The following is a 10,000-nucleotide window of genomic DNA, read 5'->3' as shown; positions in this document are numbered from 1 at the left end:
GACGCCGGCCGGTGGGGGCCGCTCCGATGGCAAGTCGTGGTTACCAAAAGGTTAGAGGGGAAAAGGGAAAGGGAGGTGTCCGGGGGCGGTCGTCACAAGTGACCTGGGCGGCGTCGGGCCCAGGATTTTATCCGTGCGGTAAATGGCGGAAACGTGTCCGTCATAGCGCCCCCTAGTCGGGCACGCAGTAGGACCGAGCCCCTGTCGCTCCGGCCCTGGGAAAGCCCCGAGAGGCTGGGTCAAATCGGGTCTTTCAATTTTTATGTTTGTCCATCCAGGGTGTCCGTGTCCCCTGATGTGTCCGTGATAGCGCCCCCTAGGCGGGCACGCCGTAGGACCGAGCCCCTGTCGCTCCGGCCCTGGGAAAGCCCCGAGAGGCTGGGTCGAATAAGGTCTTTCAATTTTTTATGTTTGTCCACCCAGGGTGTCCGTGTCCCCTGGTGTGTCCGTCATAGCGCCCCCTAGGCGGGCACGCCGTAGGACCGAGCCCCTGTCGCTCCGGCCCTGGGAAAAGCCCCGAGAGGCTGGGTCGAATCAGGTCTTTCCATTTTTTATGTTTGTCCACCCAGGGTGTCCGTGTCCCCTGGTGTGTCCGTCATAGCGCCCCCTAGGCGGGCACGCCGTAGGGCCGAGCCCCTGTCGCTCCGGCCCTGGGAAAAGCCCCGAGAGGCTGGGTCGAATCAGGTCTTTCAATTTTTTATGTTTGTCCACCCAGGGTGTCCGTGTCCCCTGGTGTGTCCGTCATAGCGCCCCCTAGGCGGGCACGCCGTAGGGCCGAGCCCCTGTCGCTCCGGCCCTGGGAAAAGCCCCGAGAGGCTGGGTCGAATCAGGTCTTTCAATTTTTTATGTTTGTCCACCCAGGGTGTCCGTGTCCCCTGGTGTGTCCGTCATAGCGCCCCCTAGGCGGGCACGCCGTAGGACCGAGCCCCTGTCGCTCCGGCCCTGGGAAAAGCCCCGAGAGGCTGGGTCGAATCAGGTCTTTCAATTTTTTATGTTTGTCCACCCAGGGTGTCCGTGTCCCCTGGTGTGTCCGTCATAGCGCCCCCTAGGCGGGCACGCCGTAGGACCGAGCCCCTGTCGCTCCGGCCCTGGGAAAAGCCCCGAGAGGCTGGGTCGAATCAGGTCTTTCAATTTTTATGTTTGTCCATCCATGGTTTAAATGTCCCGAAATGTGTCCGGGATAGCGCCCCCTGGCCGGGCGCGCACTCAGGACCGAGCCCCTGTCGCTCGAGTCCTGGAAGTCCTTAAGAAAGAGGCTGGTCTGAAATCAGGTCGAAAAAATTTTTATGTTTGTCCATCCATGGTTTAAATGTCCCGAAATGTGTCCGGGATAGCGCCCCCTGGCCGGGCGCGCACTCAGGACCGAGCCCCTGTCGCTCGAGTCCTGGAAGTCCTTAAGAAAGAGGCTGGTCTGAAATCAGGTCGAAAAAATTTTTATGTTTGTTCTTCCAGGGTGTCCATGTCCCTAAATGTGTCCGAGATAGCGCCCCCTAGGCGGCCACGCATGTCCGCGTGAGCCCCTGTCCTCAGAGCCTGGAAGAACCATTCGAAAAAAGAACCATCGAAAAGAGGGGGAAAATCCAACTTTTGAGTCCCAAAATAGCTCACTTTGACTCGGACACATTTCCTGCCAATTCGGCCTGTCTAAGCCTGGCGCACCTACTAACGTGATGGGGGTGTTTTGGTAGACCTGGTAAAAACAGGGAAAATCGAAAGAGGCTTAAAGTAGGCTAGAACTCAAGCCTCTCTCGTTGTTGGACTTAGAAAAAATCCGGCTCGAAAAATAAATCCCATTGAAATGCATTGGGCTTGGCGCTGGGATTTTTTTCTAAGTATGTGAACGAAAGAGGCTAAGGAGGCTGGAAGTTAGGCCTCTCTCGTTGTTGGACTTAGAAAAAATCCACTTTTTTTGCACGGGATTTTTTCTAAGTGTCACATGGAAGAGGCTAAACAGGCTGGAGGCCAGGCCTCTCTCGTTGTTGGACTTAGAAAAAATCCCAAAAGTGGACACTCTGACAAAATCACGCATGTTGACACTTAGGCAAAAAATCCAACTTTTGCTCCACGGAAGAAAGAGGCTAAGGAGGCTGGAACTTAGGCCTCTCTCGTTGTTGGACTTAGAAAAAATCCACTTTTTTTGCACGGGATTTTTTCTAAGTGTCTCATGGAAGAGGCTAGACAGGCTGGAGGCCAGGCCTCTCTCGTTGTTGGACTTAGAAAAAATCCCAAAAGTGGACACTCTGACAAAATCACGCATGTTGACACTTTGGCAAAAAAGCCAACTTTTTTGGACTTGGCCCGGCTTTTCTTCCATTTGTCCCCCACTTGGGCTGGTTCACTCCTGGGTATCTTTTGGTCATTCCCGGGGGCCCCGGAGCTCGCGCAGCTCGCTGCGGGACTTCTGGAACTCCATCCTGGGTAGGATTTTTAATCAATTTCGGACCTTTTTCCAACTTTTTCTCAAATTGTCCCCCACTTTGGCTGGTTCACTCCTGGGTATCTTTTGGTCATTCCCGGGGGTCCCGGAGCTCGCGCAGCTCGCTGCGGGGCTTCTGGAACTCCATCCTGGGTAGGATTTTTAAACAATTTCGGACCTTTTTCCAACTTTTTCTCAAATTGTCCCCCACTTTTGATGGTTCACTTCTGGGTGCCTTTTGGTCATTCCCGGTGTTCCTGCGGCTCGCGCAGCTCGCTGCGGGGCTTCTGGAACTCCATCCTGGGTAGGATTTTTAATCAATTTCGGACCTTTTTCCAACTTTTTCTCAAATTGTCCCCCACTTTCGCTGGTTCACTTCTGGGTGCCTTTTGGTCATTCCCGGTGTTCCTGCGGCTCGTGCAGCTCGCTGCGGGACTTCTGGAACTCCATCCTGGGTAGGATTTTTAAACAATTTCGGACCTTTTTCCAACTTTTTCCTCAAATTGTCCCCCACTTTCGCTGGTTCACTCCTGGGTATCTTTTGGTCATTCCCGGGGGTCCCGGAGCTCGCGCAGCTCGCTGCGGGGCTTCTGGAACTCCATCCTGGGTAGGATTTTTAAACAATTTCGGACCTTTTTCCAACTTTTTCTCAAATTGTCCCCCACTTTTGATGGTTCACTTCTGGGTGCCTTTTGGTCATTCCCGGTGTTCCTGCGGCTCGCGCAGCTCGCTGCGGGGCTTCTGGAACTCCATCCTGGGTAGGATTTTTAATCAATTTCGGACCTTTTTCCAACTTTTTCTCAAATTGTCCCCCACTTTCGCTGGTTCACTTCTGGGTGCCTTTTGGTCATTCCCGGTGTTCCTGCGGCTCGTGCAGCTCGCTGCGGGACTTCTGGAACTCCATCCTGGGTAGGATTTTTAAACAATTTCGGACCTTTTTCCAACTTTTTCTCAAATTGTCCCCCACTTTCGCTGGTTCACTTCTGGGTGCCTTTTGGTCATTCCCGGTGTTCCCGCGGCTCGTGCAGCTCGCTGCGGGACTTCTGGAACTCCATCCTGGGTAGGATTTTTAATCAATTTCGGACCTTTTTCCAACTTTTTCTCAAATTGTCCCCCACTTTTGATGGTTCACTTCTGGGTGCCTTTTGGTCATTCCCGGTGTTCCTGCGGCTCGTGCAGCTCGCTGCGGGACTTCTGGAACTCCATCCTGGGTAGGATTTTTAATCAATTTCGGACCTTTTTCCAACTTTTTCTCAAATTGTCCCCCACTTTTGATGGTTCACTTCTGGGTGCCTTTTGGTCATTCCCGGTGTTCCTGCGGCTCGCGCAGCTCGCTGCGGGGCTTCTGGAACTCCATCCTGGGTAGGATTTTTAATCAATTTCGGACCTTTTTCCAACTTTTTCTCAAATTGTCCCCCACTTTTGATGGTTCACTTCTGGGTGCCTTTTGGTCATTCCCGGTGTTCCTGCGGCTCGCGCAGCTCGCTGCGGGGCTTCTGGAACTCCATCCTGGGTAGGATTTTTAATCAATTTCGGACCTTTTTCCAACTTTTTCTCAAATTGTCCCCCACTTTTGATGGTTCACTTCTGGGTGCCTTTTGGTCATTCCCGGTGTTCCTGCGGCTCGTGCAGCTCGCTGCGGGACTCGTGGAACTCCATCCTGGGTAGGATTTTTAAACAATTTGGTACTTTTTCCTCCTTTTCCTCCATTTTTCCCCCACTTTCGCTGGTTCACTTCTGGGTGCCTTTTGGTCATTCCCGGTGTTCCTGCGGCTCGTGCAGCTCGCTGCGGGACTCGTGGAACTCCATCCTGGGTAGGATTTTTAAACAATTTGGTACTTTTTCCTCCTTTTCCTCCATTTTTCCCCCACTTTCGCTGGTTCACTTCTGGGTGCCTTTTGGTCATTCCCGGTGTTCCTGCGGCTCGTGCAGCTCGCTGCGGGGCTTCTGGAACTCCATCCTGGGTAGGATTTTTAAACAATTTGGTACTTTTTCCTCCTTTTCCTCCATTTTTCCCCCACTTTCGCTGGTTCACTTCTGGGTGCCTTTTGGTCATTCCCGGTGTTCCTGCGGCTCGTGCAGCTCGCTGCGGGACTTGTGGAACTCCATCCTGGGTAGGATTTTTAAACAATTTGGTACTTTTTCCTCCTTTTCCTCCATTTTTCCCCCACTTTCGCTGGTTCACTTCTGGGTGCCTTTTGGTCATTCCCGGTGTTCCTGCGGCTCGTGCAGCTCGCTGCGGGACTTGTGGAACTCCATCCTGGGTAGGATTTTTAAACAATTTGGTACTTTTTCCTCCTTTTCCTCCATTTTCCCCCCACTTTCGCTGGTTCGCTTCTGGGTGCCTTTTGGTCATTCCCGGTGTTCCTGCGGCTCGTGCAGCTCGCTGCGGGACTTGTGGAACTCTACCCTGGGTGGGATCATATGATTTTCAACCCATTTTGGACCTTTTTCCCGACTTTCCCTCCATTTCCCTCCCACTTTCGATGGTCCACTCCTGGGTGTCTTTTGGTCATTCCCGGGACCCGGGAAGCCTCGGGCCTGCGGCGGGACTTGTGGATCTCCATGCTGGGCATGATTTTATGAGTTTTCTGGACTTTCTCTTCCCCGGGACCCGGGAGGCACGCGGCTGGACGTTATGCCCCCTAAAATCCCTCCCTTTGCTCGTAAGGCCAATTTTCCTCCGGATTTACTCTCTATAGACCCCAAGGAAAAAAATACCCGACCGGCGTCCATTTTTGACATCGGTCTCCAATCTAGGGCACGCGGGCCGAAAGCGGTACGCCGGTTCCGAAATCTGGCCCCCGCATTTTTTGGGTATTTTTTGAAAAAAATGGCATTTTTGGGACCGGGGGGACTTGCTGGACTCAGTCCCGGGTGCGGATTTTGAAAACGTTGAGGACTTTTGGATTTTCCCCCAGCTTTTCTCCCCCACTTGCAGTTTGACTTTGCGGGGTGCGTTACGGCTGTGCCGGGCGTCCCTGGACTCGGGTGGCCAGCTGCGGGGCTGGTGGGGGACTGATTTTTGAACACTTTGAGGACTTTTGGCTACTATGCCAGCTTTTCTCCCCCACTTGCAGTGTGACTTTGCGGGCCTTGTTACGGAGGTGCCGGGCTTCCCTGGACTCGGGTGGCCAGCTGCGGGACTCGTGGGACTGATTTTGGAACACTTTGAGGACATTCAACTTCTTTCCCAGCTTTTTTCCCCTCCACTTCCAGTTTGACTTTGCGGGGTGCGTTATGGACGTGCTGGGCATCCCGGAACTCGGGCGGCCGGCTGCGGGACATTTTGCCCTCCTCCAAACCCCAGCCCTCTTTGTTTATCATGCCTATTTTCTGCTGGACACACACCCTCTCTTTTGAGCTGCCTCTTTTTTTAAATTTGGATATGATTTATTGATGAATGGATTTGTTTTCCCCTTTTTAAATGATGGTTGATGTCTACCTTTTTAATACTTGCTTCTGGCTGCAGCCGAGACTTACAGTGTGATGCATCCAACCCCAACCCTGGTTTTTGTTTCCCTTAAAAACTTGGGGAAATGGACAGCTTTTTGGGGGGGCACTTCCAGCAAATGGAGGGACCTATTTGGAATTCCCCACCCGGGTGGAGATCCACGGCGAGCCGGCCTTCCTAAAGGGACAGCAACATGGACACTCTGCCATCATTGCAGCTTCTTTTTTTTTTTTGGGGCACTCTGTCATATTTCCAGCTTTTTTTCGTGCTGACTTCCAGCAAATAGAGGGACCTGTTTTGAATTCCCTACCCGGGTGTAGATCCACGGCAAGCCGGCCTTCTTAAAGGGACAGGCACCCCCCTGTCCCTTGACACCTGCTTCCCTCCTCGGCGTCACCGAAATCCCACAAAATGACTCAAAATAGGGCCCCAAATGACATCACTCGGTCCGGTTCTTTGGGTCTCACTCGGGGGCTTCTTTGACTCTGGAAGGCATGGTGAACCAAAAGTAGACACTTGGAAAAAATCCCCACTTTACAAGTTGACACTTTGAAAAAAAAATCCCGACTATATAAGTTGACACTTGGAAAAAATCCCCACTTTATAAGTTGACACTTGGAAAAAATCCCGACTTTATAAGTTGACACTTAGAAAAAATCCCGACTTTATAAGTTGACACTTAGAAAAAATCCCCACTTTATTTTGGAAAGGTTGGTACACCAAAAGTGGACACTTAGAAAAAATCCCCACTTTATTTTGGAAAGGTTGGTACACCAAAAGTGGACACTTAGAAAAAATCCCCACTTTGACTTTCGCAGGTCTATTACACTAAAAGTTGACACTCTGTCATATTTCCAGCTTTTTTTTGTGCTGACTTCCAGCAGATAGAGGGACCTATTTTGAATTCCCTACCCTGGTGCAGAACCACGGCAAGCCGGCCTTCCTAAAGGCACAGGCACATGGACACTCTGCCATAAGTGCAGCTTTTTCTTCTAAGGGTGCAGCGGCGGCGGAAGTCCACCGGAGGGCTCCAAATCCCTGCTTTCCTTTTTAGGCTTAAAGTGGCTTTTCCCTCCTTAAAAACTTGGGGAAATGGACAGCTTTTTGGGGGGGCACTTCCAGCAAATAGAGGGACCTATTTGGAATTCCCCACCCGGGTGGAGATCCACGGCAAGCCGGCCTTCTTAAAGGGACAGGCACATGGACACTCTGCCATCATTGCAGCTTCTTCTTTTTTTTTTTCCCCTGTCATATTTCCAGCTTTTTTGTGCTGACTTCCAGCAAATAGAGGGGCCTGTTTTGAATTCCCTACCCGGGTGTAGATCCACGGCAAGCCGGCCTTCTTAAAGGGACAGGCACCCCCCTGTCCCTTGACACCTGCTTCCCTCCTCGGCGTCACCGAAATCCCACAAAATGACTGAAAATAGGACCCCAAATGACATCACTCGGTCCGGTTTTTTGGGTCTCACTCGGGGGCTTCTTTGACTCTGGAAGGCATGGTGAACCAAAAGTGGACACTTGGAAAAAAAAATCCCCACTTTACAGGTTGACACTTGGAAAAAAATCCCCACTTTATAAATTGACACTTGGAAAAAATCCCGACTATATAAGTTGACACTTAGAAAAAATCCCGACTATATAAGTTGACACTTAGAAAAAATCCCCACTTTATTTTGGAAGTGTTGGTACACCAAAAGTTGACACTTAGAAAAAATCCCGACTTTATTTTGGAAGGGTTGGTACACCAAAAGTTGACACTTAGAAAAAATCCCGACTTTATTTTGGAAGGGTTGGTACACCAAAAGTTGACACTTAGAAAAAATCCCAACTTTTACACTTAGAAAAAATCCAGCTTTTTGTTGCTGACTTCCATCAAATAGAGGGACTTTTTCCATGTTTCTTAACCGGGTGTCGATCCAAGGCAGGTGGGCCTTCTGGAAGCGACACCCTCCTTGACACTTGGAAAAAATCCAGCTTTTTGTTGCTGACTTCCATCAAATAGAGGGACTTTTTTCATTTTTCTTAACCGGGTGGTGATCCAAGGCAGGTGGGCCTTCTGGAAGCGACACCCTCCTTGACACTTAGAAAAATTCCAGCTTTTTGTTGCTGACTTCCATTAACTAGAGGGACTTTTTTCATTTTTCTTAACCGGGTGGTGATCCAAGGCGGGTGGGCCTTCTGGAAGCGACACCCTCCTTGACACTTAGAAAAAATCCAGCTTTTTGTTGCTGACTTCCATCAAATAGAGGGACTTTTTCCATGTTTCTTAACCGGGTGTCGATCCAAGGCAGGTGGGCCTTCTGGAAGCGACCCTCTCCTTCACACTTAGAAAAAATCCAGCTTTTTGTTGCTGACTTCCATTAAATTGAGGGACTTTTTTCATTTTTCTTAACCGGGTGTCGATCCAAGGCGGGTGGGCCTTCTGGAAGCGACACCCTCCTTGACACTCTGTCATATTTTCAGCTTTTTTGTGCTGACTTCCATTAAATAGAGGGACTTTTTCCATGTTTCTTAACCGGGTGTCGATCCAAGGCAGGTGGGCCTTCTGGAAGCGACCCTCTCCTTCACACTTAGAAAAAATCCAGCTTTTTGTTGCTGACTTCCATTAAATAGAGGGACTTTTTTCATTTTTCTTAACCGGGTGTCGATCCAAGGCAGGTGGGCCTTCTGGAAGCGACACCCTCCTTGACACTTAGAAAAAATCCAGCTTTTTGTTGCTGACTTCCATTAACTAGAGGGACTTTTTTCATTTTTCTTAACCGGGTGGTGATCCAAGGCAGGTGGGCCTTCTGGAAGCGACACCCTCCTTGACACTTAGAAAAAATCCAGCTTTTTGTTGCTGACTTCCATCAAATAGAGGGACTTTTTTCATTTTTCTTAACCGGGTGTCGATCCAAGGCAGGTGGGCCTTCTGGAAGCGACACCCTCCTTGACACTTAGAAAAAATCCAGCTTTTTGTTGCTGACTTCCATTAACTAGAGGGACTTTTTTCATTTTTCTTAACCGGGTGGTGATCCAAGGCAGGTGGGCCTTCTGGAAGCGACACCCTCCTTGACACTTAGAAAAATTCCAGCTTTTTGTTGCTGACTTCCATTAACTAGAGGGACTTTTTTCATTTTTCTTAACCGGGTGGTGATCCAAGGCAGGTGGGCCTTCTGGAAGCGACACCCTCCTTGACACTTAGAAAAAATCCAGCTTTTTGTTGCTGACTTCCATCAAATAGAGGGACTTTTTTCATTTTTCTTAACCGGGTGTCGATCCAAGAATGGTGGGCCTTCTGGAAGTGACACCCTCCTTGACACTTAGAAAAATTCCAGCTTTTTGTTGCTGACTTCCATCAAATAGAGGGACCTATTTGGAATTCCCCACCCGGGTGGAGATCCACGGCAAGCCGGCTTTCCTAAAGGGACAGGCACATGGACACTATTCGCAGCTTCTTTTTTTTTTTTTGGCACTGACTTCCAGCTAAGGGTGCAGCGGCGGCGGAAGTCCACCGGAGGGCTCCAAATCCCCGCTTTCCTTTTCAGGCTTAAAGTTGCCTTTCCCTCTTTAGAGCCTTGGGCAAATGTACAGCTATATTTTGTGCTGACTTCCAGCAAATAGAGGGACCTATTTTGAATTCCCTACCCGGGTGTAGATCCACGGCAAGCCGGCCTTCTTAAATGGACAGGCACCCCCCTCCCGGAACACCTGCTTCGCTCCTCGGCGTCACCGAAATCCCACAAAATGACTCAAAATAGGGCCCCAAATGACATCACTCGGCCCGGTTGTTTAGGTCTCACTCTGGGGCTTCTATGACCCTGGAGGGCATGGTACAGCAAAAGTGGACACTTAGAAAAAATCCCGACTTTTAAAAGTTGACACTTAGAAAAAATCCCGACTTTATTTTGGAAGGGTTGGTACGCGAAAAGTTGACACTTAGAAAAAATCCCGACTTTGTTTTGGAAGTGTTGGTACTCCAAAAGTTGACACTTAGAAAAAATCCCGACTTTGTTTTGGAAGGGTTGGTACTCCAAAAGTTGACACTTAGAAAAAATCCCGACTTTGTTTTGGAAGGGTTGGTACTCCAAAAGTTGACACTTAGAAAAAATCCCGACTTTGTTTTGGAAGGGTTGGTACTCCAAAAGTTG

The sequence above is a fragment of the Nerophis ophidion genome, unplaced genomic scaffold, assembly GCF_033978795.1.
Source record: "Nerophis ophidion isolate RoL-2023_Sa unplaced genomic scaffold, RoL_Noph_v1.0 HiC_scaffold_78, whole genome shotgun sequence".
NCBI lineage: Eukaryota > Metazoa > Chordata > Actinopteri > Syngnathiformes > Syngnathidae > Nerophis > Nerophis ophidion.
The sequence above is the reverse complement of the archived record's forward strand: the minus strand, read 5'-3'. Positions refer to the sequence as shown.